General features: G+C 34.6%; 1 long non-coding RNA gene across 2 annotated transcripts in view; it reads left to right on the plus strand.

Moving 5' to 3' along the window:
- Nucleotides 1-24,701, plus strand: part of LOC124362660 — a 60,016-nt gene extending 35,315 nt beyond the window's left edge. Inside the window, exons 2-5 of one of the 2 annotated variants that reach the window (XR_006922487.1) lie at nt 13,811-13,962; nt 19,244-19,774; nt 19,904-20,061; nt 24,149-24,701. This is a non-coding gene — a long non-coding RNA (uncharacterized LOC124362660). Of the gene's footprint in view, nt 1-13,810; nt 13,963-19,243; nt 20,062-24,148 lie in introns of both variants that reach the window. The other variant, XR_006922486.1, reaches the window with a different exon arrangement.
- Nucleotides 24,702-25,568: the final 867 nt, after the last annotated feature.

Here is a 25,568-nt window from a genome sequence, read left to right on the forward strand (position 1 = left end):
CTTTTGCGTTTCGAGATGTCTGTCTCTCGTCAGGTGCACGAAGAAGTGCACGACGCTAGAATCACGGATGGATCATCCGAGTTTGATTCATGAGGAAATAGACTAGTTGTTGTCTATCAGGATCTTCTTAGCCAGGAATGTTTAGTAGTTGAGTTCATCTCCTACGCTGGCTGGGATGGTTTCTCGATGAGAGAGTAAACTTTCAATCATCAACTGAGAACGCGGGTCTCACGTTCCCATTCCACCCGCAAATTCAAGTAGTACTTCTGCAGCATACACGAGCGGTTCTGCTAGGTTGAAAGACACCAGCATGTCCTCCGCTTACCAAAGGGAGTCGCGCCAGCCAAATAGCGTAGTGCTAAGGTAGTGTTGGCACCACCACACTGCTATGCAGCTGTTCACTTTGCGAAAGCTTAGTTGAAGGTAGGGACAGATGTCTCGCTAAAAAAAATTGTGTTGCTGTTTCGACGTTGTTTCGTCTCATCAGGTACAGATAGACAGCAGATTGCAGCTGTCACTGTACTACAGCGTTCTCAGTTGATGATTGAGAGTTTACTCTCTCATCGAGAAACCATTCCAGCCAGCGTAGGAGGATGAACTCAACTACTTAAAAATTCATCATTTCAACACTCAGCCAAAACGAACTTTACAAAATACCAGTCTCCAAGTTTACAGAATGACTTCTTCAGTAATTTACCCAAATTAAAACTTTAGAACAAATAGTTTTTAGGAATTAAGATTATTTATCTCTTTCTCCCATAATTTATTAAAATAATTTAATAAAATATAATAATGGCCGGCCGCGATAAAACCACCCCTCATTATAAAAGTCTTTTGGCTCAACCCTTTTAGCTAGTATATTTTATTTGGAATAATTTCCTTTTATTAATACATTATTAAAATACTATTAAAGTTTTTACATTCCCAAACCTAACCTAATAAGAGATGCGAGTATTACACTGTTGGAAGGGTTACAAAAGGGACTGGCCTTATTTACATGTAACGATTTACAAAGGTGAGGTAACGATGTTATTGATGTGTATATCACCTTTGATTAATGCACGGCACCCATTTAACCACTTCCGATGATAATCGGTTAAAAATGTTAATAAAATGAAATATGTTCTTCGATATTTATCTCTTGACGAATAGTTTATATTAGATTTTAAATGGTTAATTTTAATCTAAATAGTCGGTAGGTAAAAGTAAGGATTATGATTTGCACTAAGGGTTCTTTTCTTAATTTTGAGGATTTTTAAGTTCTATTTCAATCTGTTCGTTTCAATATTAAAGTTCTCTTGAAAACTCGTACTAACATTAACAAAAAAAATCATAATTAATGAAATTAAAATACTATTTTCTGAAGATGAAATTAAATCCCTGCGAGTAATTAATCCTAAAGATTCATTAAATATTTCGTGACCTTCCAAAGTACACACATAACACCCCCACTAGGCCTTTTGTGGACTATACTTCTGCCCCCACTTTCAAGTCGCCAAAAAACTTGAAAAAGTTTCAAACGAACATATTTTCTCAGATCTCAGTTTTAGTCTGAAGAAACTCTTAAATTGGTAGAAAAACTCTTCTAAGCTTTAAAGGTTTTTGAATTTTAAATGTACACAATACTAAAAAACAAGAACAATGTTGCAGGTGGTTTATACTTATTAACTATACCTATTATTTACAACAAAAGCGGGATTGCCGATAATCAATCTGTCTAAGACATCGAACGTTGGATCTGAGTTCGAGATAGTGCAGGTTAGATCCTGTCTGTGACCTTACCGTTTTTATCAGTACCATAACTTTCTTCTGTATCGACTCTCCACTATATTCCTTTTCATATGATCCTCGTAAAAGCTATAGGCCCATGAAGCCGGAGAGAATAAGACAAAGGGAATCTGCGTTTCCGACAAAAGAAAAGAAAAAAATTTCTTAAAAAAACCTGATAAATATAATTATTGACTTATACACAACATAACAAACTATTTACGGATTGGTAGAAATGTTGAGGATCTCACCTTACAGCGTTCGACATATCTATTACGCTTGCAATCTTAGGTCAGTGTACATTCTACCCTGAGAGGTGCGTTCTATCATAAATGCTAGTATATATTTATATCATGTACAACATTCAAAAAGACTGCCTAATAGCATAGGAAAGTTACAATACAACATAAGCTGAGCCTGTTCACATAAAGTTGTTCAATGATACTTAATCAATATTCTGAAGTTTTCTGGTTGACCAAGTGATGTAGAATTTGCATGTAGATGCGGTCATATTCTACCAAGTATATAAATAAAAAAACACTATATCAGACATACAAAGAACATTTAGAGCAGTATCAAACAGAGAGACAACAGTCACATGTGGGAATACCAACAACAGTCTCAATACATGAGTGTTATTTTGTGAGAGTGAGTAGAATTATTTACTTGCACAAAAGAAGAAGGGGACGAAAGGAGGCGCTTAAGGAACTGAGTTACTAAAATGTATGGCGTAAATAAAAAAACGCATGAAAAAAAGCAGGGAAGAGATCCACGGATGTTGTGTTATTAAAGGCACATATAAAAATAAATAAAAAAAAGTCGAATGCACCAATAAAAAAACGGAAGAGTTTCTACATAGGCCACTAGTGTTCTAGTGGCCTATGTGTGAAATTAGACTATAAACAAGAAACTGCTGACTAATTCAAGCAGGTAACAGTGCCACGGAAGTAGAGTCACGCGGATATACGGTTACGGAAGTAGGTTTATCCATTTTTGGTAGTCATATTTATACCAAAATGTGAAATGTATGGAGGATAGACTAATTAGCATCATGCGGGTTTAGTGAAAGGGGAAATTATGCATCGGAAGGAAAAAATAAAATACATCAGAAATGTAAGGTAGTTAGAAGAGGTTTGAGACATCCACCTACACACAGAAATTTGGAAGTCACGTGGGTACGCATATAAGAGTATATTGTATGGAAATAACACGTAAAATAGCATATGTGAGTGCTAGATACAATTCAAAACAGGCAGAGGGTGAGTAAGTTAGATATTCAGAGTGTAGAATATGAGGCATATATACAGTATAATGTAGAGTAGAATATTTTAAGTTACATGAGTAAAACTACAAATAAATAATTTCAAAGAATATGGTGTCATCATTATCTTAAGTTAAGCAGAAACTAAACAATGATAACTAAACAACGAATAAAAAACTGTGTTAGTTACAAGTTGAGGTTCCTGTTTAGATTGCTTGCATTCTGTGCGTCACTCATAGTAAGTAATTGAGCTTCAACGGTAACTATATCAAATCCTCACATATTGTGTTTCCCAGCAAGCTATATAATGATATAAAGTATACTTCATGAAAATGAAACCTTTCATATCTTTCAATTTGCTTGCTGATTTATTTACAAAGAGATATTCTTTCATATTTACCAAACTAAGAATTTTAATAACAAAACAGTTTTGGTATCTTTTCATTAAATACACAAATTTGCTATACTGGTTTTTCTTCAAATAGATAATAGTTGACAGTTAGTTAAATAAAAAAATGTATAAATACAAATTTTAAACACATCATATTTTCTTGCAAAAATGAAGGACATAAACATTTATAATGTGAATACAATATTAAAATAATACTAAATTTTTAGGAGGGGAAACTGCTCTATAAGACTAAATATTGTATTTAACGCTATAGTATTTTTAGTTTTTAATTAAATACCTTCTTAATATTTTTAAAATAGTAATTTTCTTTTAAAACTTATACATTAAGGTACAGTTTCTACTAAACTGTTAGTTTTAACACAGTTATAAAGTATTATTAGGAACAGATAAAAATAAGGGTTATGTTGTCCTATACTTTTGTTTCCTCTACAAAATCTTTAAATTCTAAGTCTAAATGGAAATTCATTTAAATTTCTTGTCTTGAAAACTACTCACTGAACAAAGAATATGTATAAAATTTAAGTAAAAGGTTATAATACTTGCAAAGTATCCTACGTTTTTTCACTTGAGAAGCCATATCCCAAGTGATTAAAAACACCGGCTTTGCCGGTGATTCTATCAAATCACACCTGATCTTGCCTGGACCTGTAACTATCTTATTTTACAATTTAACTCAAAGGATTTCCTCGGCAGTAAAATTTTATACTTTACTATATAAAAAACAGTTTGTTAGAACTCGATTTTAAGAAAACGCCTGTAAGGGCCTTAGTAACACACAACTATTATTCAAGTTATCCGCTTCACACCTCAACTAGGTCCTAAAAAGTAAGAAGTCTCCATGTTTTTTCTTTTATTTTTAAGCCAATTATAACTTTATTGTTTACAATTTTAGACAAAGAATATTTATAATTTGTACGTTTCTTAAACGTTATAACAAACTGAATATCCGGATGAATTTTAACCGGATCTTTAAAATTGAGAATAGTTTTGGACCTCGTTAAAACCACTTTACCAACAAAATACTAAAATAAAAACTGTTTTGCAGTCTAGGAATTTATGATGTCGAAAGGATGCAAAGACCAATTTCTTTGTCGTCGATTTTAAAAAAGAATTCTTCAGACGGTTGTGAACTCCAGATTACAGGTGTCAAGTCTATGACAGTACCTGATGACAAAATGTTAGATTGATCACCTTAACTGTAAAATAGTTATATTACACCAATTATTGTTCTAACAAAAAAGTACTCAGTCATTTATTTTAAATGTTGCCATAATTATATTTGAAACATTGTTTTACTAACGTAAATTTATCATGAGAGATACATTTCAGTATTGAAGGTCATGCACTGGAGAGGGGACTCAACTTGACATGAAATGGACAATTTACTTATAATATTATGATGTTCACCTCTAAAAAACAATCGCATAACAACATTGCAAGGGGATTCATGATTTCATCATTAAAAGATGAAGTTAGATTTACAATTTAAACAATTAGTATAAAGGTACATGGGGTTGTGTTATGTGTGAAGACGGCAAGGCAACATAAAATTTGCCTACTTTTAAAAAGGCCGGATGATGGGTGACATGCTGTCACGCAGGCTAGGCCCAGGGTATGACATCTTAGCTCTGGTCAGGCCAGGGGATCCCTTATCGCATGTGGTGCACGATATTGAAGGTATGACTGAAGGCTTCACAGAGAACAATATTGTTATTATTGTAGAAGGTGCGAACGATATTGGGTGATGGGGGACAAACGGAACTTGGAGAAACCTTAAAGGTAGCTGTAAGAAATATTGTAAAACCTACTGTAGTTGTATCCACACTTCCATATCGCTATGATCATGCTAATCTAAATTACCACATAACTAGTGTAAATAGTGACATAAAATGTAACTTAAGAAATGCCAATGAAGTAATATTTGAAATAAATGAGGGTTTGAGCAGGCGGCACTACGCCGGGCACGGCCTGCACCTGAATAAGTTTGGTAAATCAAAGTTGTGCAGCAGGCTTGCCAAGTGTATTGCCGCTTGCCAAGTATGACTCCTAGTTCCTGTCGCATCAATGCCTGTATCGCCACTACCCACCGACCCAACTCCCATACACCTCACTCCCGTTCCAGTCCTGTCTCATTCATCTCCACTATCTCAAACCTTCCAATCACTCTTCTCCATCCAGTCCAACTCAAATTCGTAGCAGTTTTTTAGTACCCAAAATAAACAATTTTTCTCTGCGACAGGAGCTGGAGGTTTGTGCGGCTCGGGACAGCGACGACTCAGCCCTGGGCCTAGTAGAGAGAAACAGTTTATATGTTTAACTGTGGCTAGCTGTAATGTAAAGAAGTGTTAGTCATAAAATGCCTGAGTTAACAGTCTTCATGCATTCCCTCCCACAGCGTCCGGATGTGTTATGTCTCCAAGAGACATGGACTGATAGTGACAGTGCCGCTATTTTGAATACTTTGGTGGGTTGCACTTCAATGTTGATAAAAAACGAACTTCAATATAAAAATGTTCCTTTTCCAAATCATGTAAGCTGTTCAGAAGGCAGTTTCGAATTCACTACAATTGAAATGAGTAAACATGGTGCATCATACTATATCATATCTCTTTATAGAAATCCAAGTAGGTCCATAGACGAACTTTTTAAAAAAACTTGAAGAAATGATTACATTATTTCAGAAAAAATAAAAAATAAACACTTTATTTTAGCTGCGGATTTCAATATAGACATTCTATAAGGAAATAAGGATTCTATCGAGTTTAAGAATTTAATTACATCTTTTGGGCTAAGTATGGGTTTTAGTGAATGTATGAGTAACGAAACAATCTTCAACTGGAATTGACAACAGAGTAACAAATTTTGCTCCAGCTCAGACATAAACCCTTGAACCCAGTCTATCAGATCACAAAATGATTATTGTTTCATGTACCATTCCAATATTGCAGCAAACTCCTTGGAAGAAAACTCAGTTTAAGAGAACTTTTAGTAAAGAAAATTTTAGAGTATTTATTTCTCAACTTAATTTCTACTACTACTGGGTGTCACCACTTTCCTGACCTTTGCATGAGTGTTTGCACCTTGATGAGCTCGCTGTTGCAGACACACAGTGCAGACAGCAGGACTAGTTGTTAAATAGCTTCAACGCAATGCTCTCCATTTCAAAATAAATGACACTAGACTGAGTATAATACGAAATACTATGATGAAATACTTGGTACCGCTGGCCTGACGGCGCCGGCGGGCACACCAACTTCAAACGGTAACTTCGTCCCAAAGGTCCAGAGCTATCGACTGACTACTTGCGGGCGAATACTGTCGCGTCCCGGAACATTAAATATTTCATTAATGTTAGGACTACGAAATAAATGGAATATATTAAGCGAATGATTGTTTGAACAATTCCAATTTACAAACTGTTTATGTTTACAAATTTATTACAAGTAATATTTTCACATATTTTAAACTTTTGGAATAATTAATTTTTTTTACTTTTTTACCAAACTTTGCCGCCCCCTGAATTCTACAATCTTAATATTCAATGTTAATATTCATACTCATGAGAGTACGACTTGTTTTTTCTGAGTTAGTAATTTGATTATGTCTCCTGTTCTCCTAACTCTCGCCGCAATCGAAACCCTCAAACGATAACTCACATAATTTACTAATACTAATACTGGCTATGGATATTAAGCAATATTGTCTTCTCAGCGAGACTCGCGCCTTTTCATTTGTAGAGTAGGCAAGGGGCCAGATGGGTCTCGTGCAGTAGAGCGATACAAGTAATAAACTACTAGATAGTTACTGTACAGTAATGTACATAACGTGTTACAGCTAGGCAGTTATTGTACAGCAGTTTAACACGTCGAATGCGGCAGTCGCATTACAGTGCAGAATGAGATTGAGAGAACTCTATATACTCATTATAGTCACAATAAAGGTGTTATAACTGAGTAGTAGAACACAGTCCAGCATTTATTAAGCTGGAAGAGTAACAAAGTGAAATTTAACTTTTTGAAGCACCTGCATTATTGGTAAGATAAACTCTTATCAAAAGCTTGATCAATTGAACACTTTAACAAAATGGAGTGCCTAAAGTTTACTAGTCTCCAAATTTCAAGAACGATTTATCTTTTTTTTATTTCGGATCACATGAATCCAACAATTTGTAACTAAATTCTTCAGACTTTTTCATTTATTATAATTCAAATTTTAAATGTAATTTAAGCCGCGTTTACACTGGAAACAAAACATGTTTATAAACAGTATTTCGGAACAATGTTCCTCAAATCGAAGAATAACTACTTGGAATAATGTTTCAGAACAAAAATACGGTGTTTCTCCACATGTTTCTTGTTTCCCGTAGAAAGTGGTATGATCAAAGGGTGTTTATAAACATTGTGGAATGTTTCGGAAACACAAGACGTTTAGATATAGGAACATTGTTGACAAACATAAATCATCAGGTCTACCGATAATTATTTATGCGTTCTGTTGGTAGAACAAGTTGTCCGTATGTTTTGTTTCGATGGAATGAAAACAATGGTTTCATACAAAGTCAAGAATTACAAAAATGTTTTGCTTCTATCGACTTGTCATGAAAAGCCATCAATTGATAAGGACTCAAAAAAACCTTTATCATTGAGACATACAACGCAACCAAAGGTGCAGTTAATACTTTGGATCAAATGTGCCATCAAATGACGTGCAGCCGAAAGACGAGGCGGTGGCCATCATGTGTATTTTTTGGCATGATAAATATCATGCTAGTAAATTCTTATGTTATTTACACTAGTAACATGGTGAAAATGGGCCCGAAACCGCTTTCAAGGAAAAACTTTGCAATGTAAATCCAATATGACCTCATCACACCATGGCTTCAGCACCGTATGAACTACCCAAACTTGCCAACAAAACTTCGCCAATAAAATTGCTGAAATAATTAAGGCACCTCTTCAAACAAACAAAGTTAATGTCCCTCAACACCCCGGTCGAAACAATTTGTGGAATATGTCCATCAGCAAAACGGAGGATGACGTCAATCTTTTGCTGCCGATGTGCCAAGCCGATCGTGCCAAGCATCGCGGAAGATGCTGTGTCCATTGTATAGATGAGATTTAACCATAGACTTAGTTTTAAAAAGGTTTACTAAGCTGTATTATAAGTGTTTATACGCAATTAAATGGCATTTTTGTAAAATAAAATGTATTTGTACGTTTTTTGAATCCTGTCGTAATTTTTTACGATTCGTTAGCTTTAACGTAACTTTTTGAACACGTTAGCTCTCTAGGGTTAAGGTCGTTGAATAGGTCACTTCCACTATAAACACCTCGTGATGCAAGTGAAGGCCTTACCCAGAACTAACCTCCTGGGTTCTCTGTCACATAACAAAACACAGGTAGCGGCAGCTAGAAGAAGAACATCCTCCTCGTCAGACGACATCTTCAAGAGTGGCTGTCCTAAAATGTTTAGGAACATTGTGTGCAAAATGATAGTAGCAAAATATAAAACAAAAGTTCCAGAAACAATGTTTATAAACATGTTTTGTTTCCAGTGTAAACACGGCTTTACAATCACTATTATTATCCATTATTAGAAGAAAATATTTAATAATTAATTCAAGGTATGATGTTAATTATTAAAATGAGCATTATAAAAATTAAATAAAACAAATATTGTGACAATCTTCTAACATAAACCTCGTAAAAGGGGATTCAGTACTTTATCAATCACGCATACTGGATAAAATTAAATCTGGAATTATTTTAACAAAATTTAAGGATATTAGCTCTATTTTTATAAATATTGTGTTCATTGTTAACTTAAAAATGCTTAGCAACTATTGTGGGACAGTTTTTCAAACATCATAAAAGAGTGTGGCCAGTACTTCGGATTAAAATACTACGTAAAGATCTTCTGCCAGAATATTTTGATTGGTGAGTGCATCAGTCAATTAATACGTATGTTTTAATATACATTTAATTTATAACCACATAGTTTGTAAAGTCTCTTGAAAATTGTGTTTTTGGTCTTCTTTTGTGGAGGTTTTGAGTTTGTCTAAAGCTCAATTTAACACAAAATATACGGTTTGGTTCACTTGAAATTTTTGAAACTTGAAACAATGAAATTCGACCATGAAAAAATCTTGTAGCGACTGAATGTAGGCCACTTTTTAGTCAACATAAATTCTGAAACATCTTGGACATACACGAATTCTTTTAAATGTTCTTTAAACTAGTTTTATTAATTTACAGGCTAATCAAACATTGTATTTACTTCTTTAGTTAGTTATTTATAATATTTTCTTTAACTTTATCATCGTTAAGAGTTTCAAAGGCTAAATTAAACTTTTTAGTTGAGTCTTGACTTTTAGTTGTTTCGAGGGATGTGGTGGCTTTCATCACATGTTTCAAGGTCATCTATGAGTATTTCCATTCTCAATTCGCATGCGTCTTCTTTCTTGAAAACAAGAAGTCATCACATCCACCTTTTAGTAACAAACTTTTGGAACAAACAGCACACATTTTGAGGTTATGTTATGAAAACACCACTAATAATATACATTATTTTAACTTAATAATCAAGTCTGAATAGCTTAGCGTTAATATTTTAAAGTAGGCAATTCAGAATTAAATGCACATTCACGTTAAGTACTATTAAAACTTGTTTCTACAAAACAAAGCTCTATAGGTTTTCTTATCCTCAGCCACTAAATGATTGTTAATATGGTTATAACGTTACCATTATTGCATTTATGGATGAATGAAACATAACCAACACAGGTAACTCTCAATACTTAACCTATACATGTTTGTTAGGTTAACATACAAAAAAAACAAACAGGTTTAAAAATTTGTAGACAGAATATTTGTGGTCACGACGTATGAGTCATATTTATTTTTCTCTTATTACAAATATTATTCAAACTTGTTATAGTTCAGAACAGCTGTTGAAAATTATAAACATAAAGCTGCTGATTGCAGATGAAGTATAAAGTAAAGGAGATGTGTCTGCCTCTTGTCGACAGTGCGTAAAAGTTGTTAAGATTATTTTTAAATTTCTTAGTATTTTAATAGTCTGAGTACGCACATTTTAAAGTTCATATCAAGAAGGTTTTCTTATGTCATACCTTAGCCCTGAATGTTTATGTGTAATTCTGTCTGTATATTTGTCTTTCTATCACTAATCGGTTGTACATATCGATATAAAACATTCGCCATGCACAATATAACTTTGTCTGTCAATCAATCTGTTAGCAGCGGCCATTTTCTTCCCGATAAAGCTGAAAACTACCCTGTAAACTGCTCAGTCGTAAACGATCTTGTGGGTTTATCATAGTTCATTTAATACTCGCCTTATGGTTCTCTTGTTACGTAGATGATAGTCTAGTATTGCAATCTTAATATCTGATATAACGTTACGTTCGATACTTCTCGTGACTCAAAACTCACGTGTTTACATTCTCAAATTATCGAGATGTGTAGCGAAATTGTTAATAGTTTTTTAAATGCCTAAAACCTTCTTTAGATAAACCTGGACTCTTTCAATATTTAATGTTTCTGAGAACTCATTGTTATCAGGTCCATTTTAAATCTCCATTCATTGTTTAGATCTTTATGAATTCTTAAAGTTGGCTGTATTTGTACGGATCCAATCTTTATTGTATTCCAATTTATAGATCTACAAAGTCTCTGTTGTTATTAAAATTCTTGACGACTGTCTAGATTCTAGAGACTTTTGTGAAATGGGCTTCACTTATTTCTTTGGTAAATTGCAAGACTTGATATAAAATTTTCCCGTGACCTTTCCATTTTTCCATTTCCTTTTACAAAAAATAGCCCAATATTAGAAATTATCTAATCCTGACAACTTCGGACCTGTGATAGCTTATTAACCTCTGGAATATGCTTGTCTCTTTTCTCTTCGTGGGCTCTGTTTTCTGGAGTTCAGACATTCGGGTTTTCTGGATTTCTTAGATCTCTCAAGCCACTGAAGAAAGCAGTACAAGAATGGCACTGGCATATTAAAGAACCTAACTGCGTAAAGTTCTCAGACATCACAAAGTACAGGTATCTGATGCTCCTATTTCCATCCCACCCAGCGATTAAATATATTATTAGCCGGTTTAAGTTTTTTTTAATTTTTATCTGTAACTATCAGAAGTTATAGTGGACTCTAGGAATGTCAAGTTTTAAACCTGAAATCTAATGATATTCAATAATATTTCAATGATATTATTTCTTCCATACTTTTCCTATTGCAAACTAGATCAAACCCCTTTTGTCGCTAAAACATGCAGCGTAGTTATCCGGAAATGATTAAGATCCAAACAGTTTTCCTTGTTTTAAAAGAGGAACTACAAGATCAGTATAAATCGTACGTTTCCATGGCTGAAATTTGTTCAATTACTAGTACATTTTGACTGAAATGTATTGACCCAGTACAACTCCATTGTTGTGTATTAAGTATCGGTTTGATTCCTACAGTTCTACTCGTTGGTGGTTCCAATGGCCTCAACAAGAAACATACTTAAACTTTAATTTAAGTTGGAAACGCCTGTAGCATTTGCTACAATAGCCAACTAAAATTTAATTCATAAATAATTATGAAAGAAAATATGTGCGATAATAATTTAGAATATAAGTATATTTGTCAATAAATAGGTGGTAAATTAAAAATTTAATTTTTGAAGAAAGATCCACAAAGGTAGGAATGGTACAGAAAGACAGCGGTTTATTTAGAAGTCGACTACGATAACTGGTTACAATAGAGGTAGAACAGTTGACAATTTCTATAGCCTTGTAACTGGATACTCGAAGACCAAGTAAGGGCGTCGGTAATGAAGTACTTTAGGTCAGGAAAGAGGGTTGTATATAACTTCCGAATCGTGGATTTTGCCGCGAGTTTTCAGTGTTAGGCGTATTATTTAAGTGATGCGCTCTTTCTTTCATTTTTCCAAAGCCATGATGTGTGGCATTTTGCGTATGTAGAAATTTTATATCCGAATTACTATTTTCTTATGCTAAATTTGTTGTCAATTAATGTTAGCTCTCTTTTACAAAGAATATTGTATTATATTGATACAACTGGATTAAGAAAAAATTGGAGCATAATACAATATTAACGCAAAAATGAAGAAAGATCCACGAAGATCCATGAAGAAAAATGGTCTTCTAAGACATTAACATGAATAGAAGAAGTAGTTTTATTTTGAATTAAATTAGAAAATTTCATTTTATAAGAAAGTTTATTATTTAGATCGATTGTAATTTTGGGTCAAGAAGTTAACTTCAATTTATTTAGTTAAAAATCTTTTTTGGAGAAAACTTTAAAGAGAACTGTAAGCAATTGCTGATTAAATCTAAACTTTTGGAATATTGGATAAAGATAATTTTATTGAAGGCTTACATTAATTTTAATGAACTGTTGTTTAGTAAACTATTTTTAAAGTAATTCGTGAAAGTATTCTCTCGTTTATCTTTATCATTAACTATAGAATAGATCTTCAATAATTGTAGAACTGAAAAAGATGTGCAGATAAACCAATAAAAAAATATGTAAAGATATTTAGTGGGTTTTGTGAATCTCTCAACATTGAGCTGCGTGACTCTGCTAGTCTTATACTGCAACTTTGTTATCTGGTGGAGGAAGAATTTGAAATTTTTCATATAAGGTGTACTGGAGAACATAATAATATTTTGCAGTGTGCGGGTTTATTTCTGTTAATTGCAGTATCTAGAGGTTGATCGATATATCATAACTTGTTTCGAAAATGAGTAAAAATTATTTCGAAGAAAGTTTTTAATTTAATTCCTGAGATTTGTGAAAGTAAATATAAATTCAAACAAAAACGTATTAAAAGGAGACGTGCTATCGAAGGAGGAGCTGTTGTATGAGTTGTTGTTAAGAAAAATTGAGAAATCAAAGTAGGTCAAAGTTGTTAATTTAAGAAAAACTTTTAGACAAGTCTTGGGTTTTCAGATAAATGTTTTAAATTTGAGAATTAAATTAGACTGTGAGAATGAATCGCCAGTTATTAGTTGTTGACTATAATTTGTTGTTAGTTAAGTTATTCATTGTTATTTGTTGGTTAATACTTGATAAGTTTTATCATATTTATCATTTTATCATATTATTCTTTAACTATGGTAAAGAATAATATCTTGAATTATTTTATGTGCTTAAAGTGATAAAATAAATCTATTAACACCAAGAACTTTCTTCGAAACAATTTATAAATTTTATCAAGAAAAAATGGTGAATGTCACATTGACATGAATATGAACAAAGCTAATGTAATGAAGCATTTTTACAATCTAGAATTTAAGAACTTTATGAAAAGAGTTAAAATTGTGATGTTTGTTTTACAGATAAAGAACATCTACATACCAAATTCAGTGTACAGTCGATGCAGTAGATAGTTTGTCCTCTACCCAAGAGTTGGCGCCAACGAATACATCCTAGTGGCAGTTGATGGTTACTCAAAGTTAAACTGGTTGCTTCCATCGAAAAATTACGTCAGGTAAGATTTTACAACCATTAGAGAACAGTGTATTTAAAAATGTTGGGCTGTGTGAGATAAGAGTTTCGGATAGCGCGGCTTCTTTTAAGAGTAAAGAATTAAGGAATAAACTATGTCAGTGAGGAGTCAAACTCAGACGACTGTACCATAAAAGCCCCAAGGCAACAAATGTGAAAGATATATCCATATTTTAACGTGTTTGTATAACAGAAATAGGGAAAATGGGACGGAGAATTAATCAAAATATAGTAAAGTATAAATTCGTGTGTGAATATTACGGGCTACTCGAGTTTTGAACTTTTATTAAAGTACTATGAAATACCTCGGTGCTAGAATGGACACTAAATTATTTACAACAAAAAAACTCGGTTTTAATCAGTGCAAACTATTTGCTGATGTATTATTGAATTTAAGGAAGCAACATGGACGGATTTTTAATTAAAGGGATATAATAAAACTCAAAGTTTTTAAAGTAGAAGACATTGTTTATTGCAGGAATACAGGAAACAGACTTAAATTTCAAAATAAATATGAAAGACCATTTAAAACTATGGTGGTTTAACTGGTTGTAGTTTTATAGTGCAGCATACAAACGATTTAAGCAAAATAAAACATTGCCATGTCCAGGATGTGAAAGGAGTTTAATACTGAAACAATACAGTGGTATGTCTACAATCTATTCAAAGGAAGATGAACAATTAATTTTTCTCTTTAAGGAATTTTTCAGGTAGAATAAAATTGTTAAATAAAAAAATATAATGGAATTCATAATTATCAAGATATAAAACCAAGCCACGATTATTTGGTATTATTGTTTTTCTTTTACAGAAAATAATTTGAAGTAAATAACATGAATTGATGCAAGTGATTGTTTCACTATGTTTTGAGGTTATAAAAATAGTTTTATTTTATAAACTTACCTATTTCTTGTATACTCTTAGTTCCTCTGCAATATATTAGGTATTCACTGTGAATTATCTGTACCGACTGTGCATTGTCTCAGTACGTAGGGACCCACTTTATTTGTGCGGTATGTGAACATTATTTTCGCTTATTTTTGACTTCCGAAAATGAGTGCACGTCAGTACATTGATGTTACTATAAACTATTCTCAATCTGTCCCTCCGGGGAAGAAAAGGATGGCTGCTGTTCCTCTCGCTGACCCTCCTCGCCGTTCTCCTAGTCCCGCTTCGTACTTGACTTTGTCCGCTGAGATGGACACGATGCCTCCTACCCAACCCTGGATCCTGCCGCTTTACATTGATCACATTCCAGACCGGCATGTCCATGCTGCACTACATCGTCTGATGGTGGGGATTTCACCACCCGCTGTTAGAAGGGTGAGTTTATTGTTTCCACAACAAGCATCCCACGAAATTGTTTTTCTGGACTTCCCCTTTTGTTATCGCAGAAGAGGTTCAAGACGCGTTGTCGGAACAGCGGTTCTCTGTGTATTCCAAATCAGCACTAGGAAAGGGAAAACAAATCTTTAGATTGTCTTCCTTCACTGCAACTCTGAACGGGGGGCTGTGACAATACTAGGCAGGCCAAATAAATTTAAAATATAGACAAGTTATTCTATGTACGTGTTGCTGTTCTTCTCTGTAGAAAGCCGCCTGGTCCCGTCCAATGTCACCGATGCCAACAGTCTGGACATGACCTCAGATAATTGCGGTCGGCCTGCCAGATGTGTGAGATGTGGAGGACCGCATTCGTCCAGATATTGTGAAAATATCTACTGGGGCAGTAGGCCATTGATAGTTCCCCCAATACCTTATTTTGGAGTTGGACAACGGTCTGCTGAGCAGCGTTAGAGACGGTGTTCTGGCCTTTAAAAATGCACTTTTCATCACTTTAGTGAACTTCACAGGGCGAGCCGTAGAAGGTCTAAGCAGTTGGTGACAAGGTCGGGGAAGCTTCGAAGGGCGGTCCCATTGACGAGGTGACTGAGCCCAAACAGTCACAGGAGAGTCACGGCGAGATCAAGGTGAAGGAAGAGTTTTGACGGTTGAGCTGGTGATGCCGGGCGGGGGATCGTGAGATTGTCGGTCTCCCTCGAACAGCATTAGTCCGATTCTGGGAGGCGCGGCGGTCCTCTGTCTGATTAGCTGGATTCCGGGACTGTTGTCTCTGTTATCGTGGTGTCGGTCATCCTGTGAGCAGACTTGTTAGTTGTAACTTCATCGAAGGTGAGGCCGGCTGTGATGGCCGTGTAGCTTAGCCAATGAGAGGTCAGTATGAACGTTGCATTTAATAAGACCGTCATTTGCTGTCACGATATTTCGCCGGTTAGGTCCAAACTCCTGGTTTTTTCGTTTTGATAAACACGATACCCACGATAATTAGCATTGTGCACTTCCCCACAATTGCAACAATGACCTACTGCCCCAGTAGTTATTTGTACAATATCGGGACGAATGCGGTCCTCCACATCTCACACATCTGGCAGGCCGAACTCAATTATCCGAGGACCATGTCCAGACTGTTGGCATCGGTGACATTGAACGGGACCAAGTGGCTTTCTACAGGGGACCAGTCAGACGATCTAGGCAGCATGGACATGCCAGTCTGGAATGTGATCAATGTAAAGCGGAGGGATCCTGGGTTAGGTAGGAGGCATCGTGTCCGTCTTTAGCGGGCAAAGTCAAGGATGAGGCGGGACTAGGAGAACGGTGAGGAGGGCCAGCGCTCTCGCTGGCTCTCGCTTGCTCCTCTGAGCAGCAGCTTTCCTTTTCTTCCCCGGAGGGACAGATTGAGGAGTTTATAGAATCGTCAATGTACTGTGTAATGCATTCATTTTCGGAAGTCAAAAATAATAAACATAAAAAAATGGTTCCCTACGGTCAGAGACAATGCACAACCGGTATAGGAAACGGGACGCACAGTGAATACGTAATACATTGCAAAGGAACGAAGGGTATATAAGAAAAAGGTAAGTTTATAAAATTATTTGCTGTAAAAGAAAAATTAAATAGGTCCCTACGTACCCAGGAAATTAGGTTTCTGAGACCTACATCCTAACTAACAGTATAAATGCGTAAGTCAGATTGTTTGCTACGATTTTCACGCGTAAAATATTTAACCTATTGCAGTGAAATTTTACTTGGACATTCTTAAGATCCCTGGGTTTATATAGACCTGTTCTTATTTCAAAGAAAAGTTCCCCTATAACACTTTAGAATTGTTATAGTCCGACTATAGTCCGAAAACAACGAGACTTCAGTGACTCAAAAAAATTACAAACTATTATTTTAAAATCTTGCATGGACTTAGTAAGGATTTACCACTTTTACCGGGAATAGATAGATGTCTTTGACCGTAGTAGGCTTCTTAGTCCTAAGTATGTATGTATATTTTCTTTATCGAGACAATAATGGAAACTCGTAGATTAAAAGGGCTGGAAAATAACGGATTTTTTATCGAAGTAGTTTTGTGAAACCTATATATTTTCTTGGTTATGGCAACAATCTCAGATGTGGCGTTGAAAATATAATTCATTCGAAACCCAAATGCTCCTATACACACAAAACCTGGTATAAGAGTCTCCTCTGATTGTCTTAACCATGAAAACTGAAATAATATGTATCTGATGTATGCCTACTTACATTATTGTAAATTGTAATAGGGCACCATCATATTACATCATAAGCGCTTTGTCTCAGTAAGCAATTTTAAAACGTTAGTGTGAAGCCGCACGTAACAGCTAGTTGTAAACTTAAGAAAGTTTCCTCCACAACAGAAGCGGTTTTATCATTAGAATTCCAAAAACATAATATACAAACCGGTTTCTATATTAATCTTTCTATTGCATGTTTTCCAATATAAACCAAATGGCTCATTAACATTGGAAGTGTGTATTTAGACATGTATTAGTTTCTTTCTTGAGTTGTAAATTAGGTTCGGAAAGAGGCTAGTATGCTCAAAAACAAAGAATTAGATTATATCTAAGCAAAAGAAAATACAGGGGATGCTAACATTACTAACCCGAGTAAAGTGCATGGTATTTTTTGAAAAAAATAAGGTGCTTACGTAGAAAGCCTACATTACAAACCACCATCATGTTTTTATTTCAAAATTTCTTGTAACAATATTATAGTCATTTAAATACTTTGATCTTGTACCTCTCCGCAAATTCTGCACTCATCAGACTGGATTAAACCCACCTTCATCTGTTTTTGAAGAAAGTCATAACATATGTTGCTTTCCAAGCACTATTAAGATATAATTCTTGCTTGGTGTGTTGACTTTCTTTTAGTGTATGGAGAGATACAAATTTTTTATTGAATGAATTCTAAAGCGTTCCTCCAAATTTCAGCTATAATCATTTTTTCCAGACATTTAATAGAGCTATAATATAAAAGAAGGCTATTTCACAGCCCGGTTCGGACTCTACCAAAAGGCTTTCTCTTTTCTCTACCTTAGCCAGGTCATCTAATGTTTCATTCCTATAAATTTCTTTACATTCGGCACCCAGCTGAAAAAAATGTTTTCCTCTTTGCCAGTTCCATTAATGTATTCATGCGTTGTCTTACTACCTTTAAGTGAGAAGTGCAAATGTCAAGCGACTTGAAAGTTCAGCCCACTTGAAAAATTCAGCCCACAGAAGAAGAACGAAGTTAAATACCTTATGTGATAAAATAAAAAATCTAATAAGGAGTTCACGTATATTATTATTAATTGTGTTTTATATTGATAAGCCTAAAGAAGTCAAAATGGATTTAAATAACATTTGTGAGAAAATAAAACATGATATTAACCAGTTCAGGAAAGTTATTTTACTTAGCTAATATTATAGCCGTATAAAAATAATACAAATGTTTGTATAACAACCTTACTAGGTCAAGAATATACTAGGATAAGAGATTGAAGAGTGTAGTAGTGTTATTTAACTTCTCAGCTAATATTATAAATATTTAAAAATAAATATGTTTATCTATACAATTAACAGGTCCTAACAATCAATACTAAAAAGAGAGATTGAAGAACTTTAGATATAAATGCCTTGAGAAGAGAGTCCCTCTCTTCTGATGGTCTTTGGTTCCAAAGTCTTCATGGAGAAATGCACGAGGAAGTTGGAAGCCAAGAGTTCATAGAAGAAATATTGAAGGGGTATTAAAATGTTTTCGTTGAGAAGGGTCACAGAAGAAAGAATGTAATTAAATATTATTTGCAATATAATAAAATTATATTAACCAGTACAAGAATGGTATTTTACTTGTTGGCAAATAATATATCTATATAAAATTATAATGTTGAATATGTTTGTCTATACAATTCACAGGTCCCAAGGATACTAAAAAGAGAGATTGAAGAGACTTTAGAACTAAATACCCTGAGAAGAGAGTCCCTCTCTTCTGATGGTCTTTGGTTCCAAAGTCTCCATGGAGAGATGCACGAGGAAGTTGGAAGCCAAGAGTTCATAGAAGAAATATTGAAGGGGTATTAAAATTCTTTCGTTGAGAAGGGTCACAGAAGAAATAATGTAATTCAATATTATTTGCAATATAATCAAATTATATTAACCAGTTCAAGAATGTTATTTTACTTGTTGGCTAATAATATATTTATATAAAATTATAATGTTGAATATGTTTGTCTATACAATTCACAGGTCCCAAGGATACTAAAAAGAGAGATTGAAGAGACTTTAGATCTAAATACCCTGAGAAGAGAGTCCCTCTCTTCTGATGGTCTTTGGTTCCAAAGTCTCCATGGAGAGATGCACGAGGAAGTTGGAAGCCAAGAGTTCATAGAAGAAATATTGAAGGGGTATTAAAATTCTTTCGTTGAGAAGGGTCACAGAAGAAATAATGTAATTCAATATTATTTGCAATATAATCAAATTATATTAACCAGTTCAAGAATGTTATTTTACTTGTTGGCTAATAATATATCTATATAAAATTATAATGTTGAATATGTTTGTCTATACAATTCACAGGTCCCAAGGATACTAAAAAGAGACATTGAAGAGACTTTAGATCTAAATACCCTGAGAAGAGAGTCCCTCTCTTCTGATGGTCTTTGGTTCCAAAGTCTCCATGGAGAGATGCACGAGGGAGTTGGAAGCCAAGAGTTCTTAGAAGAAATATTGAACAGGTATTAACATTCTTTTGTTGAGAATTGTCACAGAAGAAAGAATGTAATTAAATATTATTTGTAATATAATAAAATTATATTAACCAGTTTACGAATGTTATTTTACTTCTTAGCTAATGTTGTATTTATATAAAAATACATGTGTTTGTCTTACACATTTAACAGGTCCCAAGGATACTAAGAATAGACTGGATCCAAATAGACTGAGAAGAGAGACCCTCTCTTCTAAACGTCTTTGGTTCCATTCTCCATTGAGATATACAGAAGAGTTCATAACCAAGAGTTCATATAAGAAATATTGAAGAGGTATCATGATTTTGATATATAGAAGCCAAGAGAAGACACAATGAATGTAAATAAAATTTGTGATTACTAAAATTCTATTGACCATTTTAGGAATGTTATTATATTTCTTAGCTAATATTATGCCTATATAAAAATACATGTGTTTGTCTCACACACTTAACAGATCCCAAGGATACTAAGGAGGGAGATGAAATTTAATATGGATCCATACATTCTGAGAAGAGAGCCCTCTCTTTTGATGATCTTTGGTTATTTAAAACACAGTGCCTAACAAGACAAACAGCATTACGGCTATCTCGGACCTTGAGCTGAGGCTGAGTAATAGAACAGATCAAGAGTAAACGGATCCCGAGACTTCTCTAACATTGGCAGCTAAGGCTGGTCCCCTACCTGAAAACTGTTAACTGGATAAAAAGGTTGAGGAGTTAAACATCCGATATTAAGCCCTAGAAGCTAAACTTGCCGAAATGAAGGCAAGAATTGAAAATCAAGCAGAAATGGAAGATAATATGTACACAAGATTGAAGCGTTACAAGACAAATTGCAAGACACTTTAGCTCAGGCTAAGAAGGAAAAAAACATGGAAAGAACTACAAAATCTTTACAAAGAGCGTGGTATAAGACAAAAACAATTATAGAAAATCTCAGAATTGGAAAATGTAATCCTTAACCACTATAAAACAAAACCAAATGTTCCGGAAACCTACGATTATATTCTAAAATGCCACAAATGTCAGAAACACAAACCTTATGTCACAGTCCACCCCCAGTTTTACTAACAACGACATCATTAGGCTCCTCACTAAAGTCGTAAGAGGTCATATTTTTAGAAAAGGGACTGGACAGTATGGAACACATAGTTATGTTACTTAAAGTCCAATTGAGAGAAAAGAGGTCCCAAGACGACCCTCTTAGACCAGTCGATAAACCCAGAAACCCAGAGCTTAACATGCGGGAAAAGAAATAGTTTTCTAAATCCAAGCAAGCCCCCAAAACTGATGAAGACCTATGCTCACAAACCAAAGTAAATACATGGAACCAACAACACTTTGAACAAAACAGACGCATCATGCAATTTGTAATCACAAAAATCAAATTCTGGTAGAAGCGCAGGTCCATCAACCTGACACTTACTCTTTACATAAACTATCTAATAAACTACTTTCACATGACCTAAAAAACAAAATGGGACCAATGAAGCCACCAGTCACGGTAGTGAAGCTTGAACATGGAGAAACATATGAAGAATTCTTTGTCAGACACATAGGAACAATAAAAAATTATTTAGAAAACTCTGACAAGACTCCTATGTCTATTAATAAAAAATCAGCCGGAATTCATTCAAACAATCCAATTGCCGCAGACATTTTTAGATCAGTCAACCGGGAAGTCAACCAAAATGAAACATTACAAAACATAGGTCTTCAAGAATTTCCTAAATTACTAATAAGCTGCAGGCAGCTTACAAACCTACACCAAAACATAAACCACCTCCAAAGGAAGACAAATAGACTTTGATTTACAAGAAACAAACTAACCCAGCTTAGTTTTATTGACGAAACACGGTCTTCGAAGTGAAGAGCCAGAATTAACAACTACACTCTTGCAGGAGATTTCTCAAAAGAAGTTAAAAAAAAGGTGGTGTGGCCGTTTACGTGAATGGGAGCCTTGAAAATAAAGTTGAAAAATAGAAGTTACAGATAACACAACTGAAAAATCCTGTGAACTCACTATGATCCGCATTAACTCTGGTAAAACTCAAACCTACCTTTTAGGAGTATACAGACCCCCAAACAGTAATCGAAACATAGCCCTTGATGACCTATCCAAGAAATTGGACATGACATCTACATGGAAATGTCCTACTGTTTTTATGGTGTACATAAATGTACATTATTTAACCGATAATATGGGTAATAAGCAATTAATAAACATGCTGGCTAGCCATAACATTCAAAGACTACTCCTCCCACCAACCAGAATCACACACAGCTCTTCAACTTCTATTGACTTTATATGTACTAAAATTCACAATGACGACATAAAGACAGAAATCTTAAAAACTGGCCTATCTGTTCACACTGCCCAGATCTGTCATTTAAACTTAGAAACTCAAAATAAAATACTCCCAATCTCAACAAGAGGATGTTTCTCCCAAACAATCCTTAACAATCTAAAACAAGTCCTGAAGGATGAATAATGGCAAACTGTCAATAACGCTTTACTGTTGACAAATCATATGACTATTTTAATCACATACTTAACTACTGGGCCCTGAATGTTACTACATGCTAAATACTACATGCTCCTTGATAAAATCTAGACCAAAAAGGTGATTCAGTTTCAAAAATACTATCGATCAAGAAGCATGCAGCTTAAAAATATTTACCTTCATGCATTGCAAAACGAGGTTCAAAGTGGGGAATTGGCTGACAAGGTGCCTACAGCTCAAGCAAAGCAGGACTATGACCTTAAACTGAAGCATTTAAGGAAAGAAACCACATGAAACTATATAACATTCAGAAAACAAACAAAAGGCTGTCGGGAATGTAATTAACCATGAGAGATGCAGAAACAGAGAGTATTCAACCCCCATAGAGTTGGTAATAGAGGTTAAAGATGCCTTGCTCAACGTCTAAATGGCCATTTCAGTACAGTTGGAGGTAACACCTAGAGTCACATAACAATTCCTAATTTAGAAACAGAACCATTTGAACTCCAAAATCTGGTTGAACCCATAATAAAACCAACCACAAGATGTGAAATTTCAAAAATTATCTCTGGCTGAAAATCAAAGTCATCATTAGGATTGAACGAGATCTCCTCAAACCACTTAAACATTGCACAGAGGAGATCACACCTCCGTTAGCACACATCATCAACCTACCATTTAAGGAAGGTATTTCCTCAAGAGCCCTGAAATCAACCAAAATACTTCCAAAATTTAAAAATGACTCAAAATCTCAATAGAAAACTACAGACCAACAAGTAAATTTCGGTAAAAGAACCACTGACTTGCCACGGCTACCAGACATTGAACTAGAAAGTGAAGCAAAATATCTCGGAGTTATAATTGACAGCAAACTCACTTGGGCTCCACATGTAGGCAACTTTTGTGGAAAATTAAATACCAGCCTCTATGCACTCAAAAGAATAAAAACTCCTGTGACCTTCAGACGGCAAAAGTAGTATAGCACTCGCTATTTGAGTCCCATATTCGGTTTGGACTTATAGTGTGGAGAAACTCTTTTTCCAGGAATGTAAGCCGACTCTTGGTACTACAAAAGAAAGCAGTGAGAACTTTAAAAGGCCTAAAGCAATATGACTCTTGTCAAAGGGCGTTCCAAGAACTTAAAATACTGATTGTCACATCACTTTACATTCTTGAAGTGGTCAAACATGCAGTAGACAGGAATCAACAGAAACTAGGAATAACACAAACTTTGCCATGCAGATTCACCACATGTCCCTCTACGAGAAGAAACCGTGCTACAAAGGAGCCAAGCTGCTCAACCTCCTACCTGAACAGTTAAAAGAATCCGTGAAGACAAAATTTCAACAAGCATCTCATGGAGTGGTTGCTGGAGCACACCTTCTACACTTTAGCAGAATTTATAAACTGGATGAACAACCAGACTAATCCTACTTGGTTTTAACTGTACATATATTTTAAGTAGACAAATTTTATCTAAAATTTCTTTTAACCAAAATATGTTTTATGTAAAACTGTTTACGCAATTACTGTTCTCAAAGAATATGTAAATTTGTCTATTGTCTACAGGATACCAAGAAGAGAGATTGGAGAGAATTTGGATCCAAATACACTGAGAAGACAGTCCCTCTCTTCCAATGGTTTTCGGTTCCAAAGACTCCATTGATAGATAAAGAAGAGGGTTCGTTTCCAAGAAGCTTAGAAGAATTTTTTACGATGTATCAAGAATTTTAAAATTCTAACCTTATATAACCTTCGATTTAACAGCCTACAAAAGGCAGGACAAAGTTAAATAACTTTTGTGATATAGTTTAAAACCTGTTGTTTTAAGGTATGATATTTTATTTCTTAACTAATTATATATCCACATGAAATATAATACACATATTTGTGAATACACTTAACAGTTCATAAGAATACTAAGAAGACACGTTGAAGAGAATTTGAGTCTCTCTCTTCTGATGGTTTTCGGTTCCAAAGTATTCATGGAGAGAGTTCGAAGCCAAAAGTTCTTATAAGGAATATTAAAGGTTTATCAAGATTTTTTCATTGAGAAGTTCACATAAGACAGAATGTAGTTAAATATAATTTGCAATATAATAAATTCTATTGACCAGTTCAAGAATATTATTTAACTTCTTGGATAATAGTATATCTATATAAAATAAAATTATTATATATGTTGGTGAAACCCATACGGTCCCAAGGATACTAAGAAGGGAGATTGAAGAGAGTATGGATACCTTGAGAAGAGAGTCCCTCTCTTCTGATGCTCTTTGGTTCCAAAGTCTCCATTGAGAGAAACAGAAGAGAGTTCGTTTCCAAGACTCCACAGAAGAAATATTGAAGTAGTATCAATATTTTTACATTGAGAAGCCCACAGAAGAAATGAATTAAAATAAAATGTTTCAAATAATAAAAATCTATTAGCCAGTTTATGGTAATTTCGATAAGAAATCATTCACATTTGAGAAACATATTACTTCATCGTTTTATCAGAAATTTCAACAAAACCTTAGATTTGTAGATTATAAGGCGTCACAAAAATCCAGATAAAAACTATTATATTGGCAATTAAATTAGATCTCTAAAAGACAAATCTGCTGCTTGAATGCTAGGGGTGGTAATTCAGTGACCGGCCCATGTCCATGTGCTGAATTTGGACCCCCTTGGAACAGGGATTTAAATTTAGAGCCTCGACCATGTCCATGCGCTGAATTAGCACCCCCCTGCCGTGACGTTAAAGCCCGAGGGGTGCTTATTCCAGGGGGTGCTAAAGCAGCGTCCCCATTCTAACCAGTGGATCAGCTTTAAAGTCGAGGGAGTGGAGCTGAAAATAAGGAGAATAAACATTATCTCTACGACAAGTTGAAAATTATGCATTCCCATTTTAGGACATCTTTAAGAAAGCCCCAGTTTTAACCATGTTTTATCTGGAAACGGCGGGCTACCTTTTCACACAGAATTAGGCGCAGGAAGGGCAAAACCT

This window comes from Homalodisca vitripennis, chromosome 5 (genome assembly GCF_021130785.1).
Source record: "Homalodisca vitripennis isolate AUS2020 chromosome 5, UT_GWSS_2.1, whole genome shotgun sequence".
Classification (NCBI taxonomy): domain Eukaryota; kingdom Metazoa; phylum Arthropoda; class Insecta; order Hemiptera; family Cicadellidae; genus Homalodisca; species Homalodisca vitripennis.